The sequence below is a fragment of the Trachemys scripta genome, chromosome 3, assembly GCF_013100865.1.
Source record: "Trachemys scripta elegans isolate TJP31775 chromosome 3, CAS_Tse_1.0, whole genome shotgun sequence".
In the NCBI taxonomy this organism is placed as follows: Eukaryota; Metazoa; Chordata; order Testudines; family Emydidae; genus Trachemys; species Trachemys scripta.
This window is the reverse complement of record NC_048300.1, coordinates 3,840,155-3,844,885: the sequence shown is the minus strand read 5'-3', so window position 1 is coordinate 3,844,885 and position 4,731 is coordinate 3,840,155.

Below are 4,731 nucleotides of genomic sequence, written 5' to 3'. Positions count from 1 at the left end.
ACAGAATGCAATGCTCAGAAGATAGATCCCCACTCTCAATGTCTCCCCATGCTCCCTGTATGCCAGCTACGAAGGAAACACTGCTCTCAAGCCAACAGCTTTCCCACCGGAGAAGATTTTAAATATCTGTTTAGAACATGCATACAAAGGGTCTTCCCACCCTTGTTTGGTATGGGGGTATTTGCAACTATGTCCCCTGTATCTACTATGAGGGAATCTTAAAGGGAGCCTGCAGGCCAGCCACTTCTGAAGGAAGGAACCTGGGGCAGGATGCGGCCATTTCAGACACTACAGAATGTGGCGAAAGCAGGAAAGTTCATCACATCAGCCTCAGTGACACCAGAGATCTAAATGGCTCAGGGGATGCAGAACCTTTTCTCTGTGGTCCCTAGTCCAAAACCAGGATACCAACCAACGTGAGGTCTCCCACAAGTACCGGGCCCAATCCACAATATGTGCTGGATGGTTCCACTAAAGATTACATTGCCCAAGGAAGTAACAGTGCATGCTGGTGGCAAAGTTTATTTCCCCAACTTTCTCCTCTTAGTCAGTGCATCTTGAAGCCTGCCCAGAACAGACTGCATGCCTCTGTCACTACAGCACCTTCTTCCCCTTACCTGCAGCACACAAAGTGAGTAGCACAGTATGTACAAATTAGTCACCAAGAGGCAGAAAATGCTTCACCACACGATGCATTGTGTATTGTTCATAATCTCTTGGGCTCACAAGGTGTTTTAAGTTATGTATTTGCCAGACTGGCAGTCCCTTCCCTCTCCTGATCACAGTGCAGCAGGAGACACTCAAGGAGCAGAGAAGCCCCATGGCAGGACCTTGCCCAACCTGTGAACATTTGGAATTTCTGATGGTATCTTGATTAGCTCATATTTTCACTCACACTGAGCCCAAGGCTACGATAGGGGGGAAAAGGAAGGCAGGGGAGAAAGAGGGGTTTACAGATAGCCTTTGCTTCCATTTTCTGACCAGCTAAGAGAACCACAATAAGTTAAAGCAGCAGCACATGGTCCTTCTATGGCAAGTCAAAGAATGCTATGCATTTGTACAGCACACGTCAGAAGTGTTTGGCAAACCCCCAAGAAGCGCGCACACAGGCAATTTTTCCGTTCACTTTATTTTTTCCTCTTCAAATTGAGCAAACGCACCAGCTCTTAACCTAGGCATTTATATGGTCCCTATCACCATCATAGGCGAGTATTGCATTGTTTATTCTCAACACCCCGTGAAGTAGGAAAGTGGAACTATCCCCGTGTTATGACCAGGGAACGGAGGCTCTGGGCAAGCTATTTAACCTTTTTAAGTCACAGGTATTGTGTGGCAGTTTGAGGACTGAAACAGGCTAGGTTTCCAACTTCAGCCACTTTTGTAGCCCTGTTCAATAGTGACTAGAAACCCTACTTCCACCCCAGTCTGTCTTAACACAAGCGAGGCAGAAGGGACTCTGCTTGAGGGTGACTTTTGAAGTTTAGCAAGAGAAAGCACAGAAAGTTTCAGCCACAAGATGTTTTCAGAAAGTTTGAGCAGTAAGTTACATTGGAAACTGCTTCATAACCTTAAGCACAGTGGAAGCTGCCAGTCAACTATTACACAAAGGCACAAGAACGCTACACAAGAAAAGCAAGAGAAGCAATAACCACCACCATTAAACAACACCAATAGTAGTTAGAGACTTCAGCTATTTTTATCTTCCCAACATGATCACTGGCAACTTTGACCTCCAGAAGTTAACGAGCCAACAGAATTCACTCCAGAGTATTTCCCCAGCAGAGCTAGGGTGACAAGATGTCCCGATTTTATAGGGACAGTCCCGATTTTTGGGTCTTTTTCTTATATAGGCTCCTATTGCCCCCCCCCCCCATCCCCTGTCCTGATTTTTCACAATTGCTGTCTGGTCACTCTAAACAGAGCAGAAGTCAGAGAACTAGTTCTCCACCCGAACCCAAGCTGTAGGCAACACTCGAAGCTCTAGGCAACACTCCAACCCACTTTTGGAACAATTCCAAACTTCAGCTACATCAATAGTTTTTCTTCTCACCAGCCAACTCCTGTTGTATAAGCTCCTCACAAAAGCTACAGAACATCCCTCAGGAAGGTGCCATGGTGATTGCTAGGGTCACCGTTAGACTAGTTGGTAATTTCAAGTCTAGCCATTCAACAGTCACAGAGCTGAGAGTGGCTTACCCTACTTCCTAGGGGACTGACAGCCACATCACAATTGGATTGACCTTATTAGAAGCCAAGGATTTAACAGGTCAGTTGCTGCAGGACATGCACCCATAACCACATTGTGCCTGGCTGAAGGGAGGACACCTCATGTCTCCCTGCTGCTGGGAGCAGGCTTTTGCATCTCTCTCAGCTGAGCAGAAGAAAGGTGGAAAAAGAGACGTTCCAAAAGCATGGAAATCTGAATTCTCCCATTGGATATCATAGCCTGGTTGACATGCAAGGCAGGGACCCACTTGTTAGCAACAAACATGCAAACCTCCTCTCCGGAGGTACTTCAGAACCTTCTCCTTGCAACTTGATCCGAGTTGGGCTGAGGTTGGACAGACTCCATGGAGCCATCTGAGTTAGCCGAGTACATGGGGATGGGGAGCACACTTTCTGCTTTAAGAACTCTTCGGCTCCCCACCCCCCCGCCCCAAACTGACCCACCACCAAAGCAGCCGCTTCAAGCTTCTCAGTCAGTTGGTAGCCTCCTTTCAATGAGGAAGAGTCAGTGTTTAGTATTAAAAGCATAGAGTCTGGGTTCGCACTTATGCAGAGACATGATGTCTGGAGCTGTAGAAAGAAGAGCCTCAAACTCAACTGTCTCTGGTTTCAGTAATCTAGTGATAATTTCATGGGAGAGCACAGTGAATGATTTCACACAGCCCAAAATCTTCACAAAGCAACCGTGAGCAGAGCACGTTCCACAGAACATGTAACGCTACAGTTAAACCAGGGTTTGCCAGCAGGCAGGATTCAGTGAAAAAGCACAGGTAAGTTAAACACACACACACACACACACACACACACACACACACAGAGAGTCAGAGCAGACATTCCCACTCAGGCTGCAGCCCAGGCTTCAAAACCTGGGCTCCAGACTGAGCCTGAACGGCTACACTGCTATTTTCAGCCCTTCAGCAAATGCACAAACCAGCGAACCCGGGTTCTGAGACTTGGTGCCAAGGGGTTTTGGGTGTAGGGGGGCAGAGTAGATGGACCTTACTTGTACTTGTGCGCAAAGAGGCTTCGCCTCTCACATTTCTCCTCTTTTCCCTCTAAAAAGTAAGGTAAATGCAAGAGAGGTAGATAACCTAGACACACAAGCCTGCCACAGCACATGTGCTGCAGCCAATGGATGTATGAAAACTATGCCCTTACAGAGACCATATTAGGCTGCAAGTGAAGCTACTGAACTCTCCTCAGCCTGCCTGGCACGTTGTACAGTAGCAAAGGCAGAAAGAGGATGGTTTCTGGAACTGCATTTGACAGCCCAATATGTTCTCCATACACCCACAGTCCTAAAGCTTGTTGTTTTGTTAAGCATAGCTGATTGGTAATGGATTCTTAAAGCCATATTTAGCAGTAAGCACCAATCTACAGCATTTGTTAATTCTTTATCCCTTACAAGGCCATAGCAAGTCTTGCTCTTGCCTGTAAAGTTTGATATTTTGTCAAGTTTGTTAATCATTCAACACACAGTTGCACTCTGAACCTTTTAGCACGATGAAATTTATGGCATTTTAAAAGTTGGTTCTATTGCGGATGCAGCAGCTTTCAGTAGAAGAACATTTTCAGTCTTTTAGAGTCTTTTAAAAAAGTTTACGTAGTGGGTGATGTTTGGGAGCGTTCTGTCCCTGACAGACCCAATCAGGGAGTAGAATTAGGCTACTACAAACTGCTTTTGAAAATCCCACATTCACTATTTTTACCCGAAGCCCTAACTCACCCTGATGCAAGTTACAAGTCACACAGGCCAAAGTTTTCAAACACATCCCTAAAAAGTAGAGACGTACATCAAAGCAAAGTCAATAAGAGTTGGGTGTTCATCGCCTTTGAAAAGAAATCAGGCTATTTGGATTACGTGACTAACTTTAAAAAACAGGAGTACTTGTGGCACCTTAGAGACTAACAAATTTATTAGAGCATAAGCTTTTGTGGGCTACAACCCACTTCTTCGGATGCTGTAGCCCACGAAAGCTTATGCTCTAATAAATTTGTTAGTCTCTAAGGTGCCACAAGTACTCCTGTTTTTTAAAGTTAGTCACGTAATCCAAATAGCCTGATTTCTTTTCAAAGGCGATGAACACCCAACTCTTATTGACTTTGCTTTGATGTACGTCTCTACTTTTTAGGGATGTGTTTGAAAACTTTGGCCTGTGTGACTTGTAACTTGCATCAGGGTGAGTTAGGGCTTCGGGTAAAAATAGTGAATGTGGGATTTTCAAAAGCAGTTTGTAGTAGCCTAATTCTACTCCCTGATTGGGTCTGTCAGGGACAGAACGCTCCCAAACATCACCCACTACGTAAACTTTTTTAAAAGACTCTAAAAGACTGAAAATGTTCTTCTACTGAAAGCTGCTGCATCCGCAATAGAACCAACTTTTAAAATGCCATAAATTTCATCGTGCTAAAAGGTTCAGAGTGCAACTGTGTGTTGAATGATTAACAAACTTGACAAAATATCAAACTTTACAGGCAAGAGCAAGACTTGCTATGGCCTTGTAA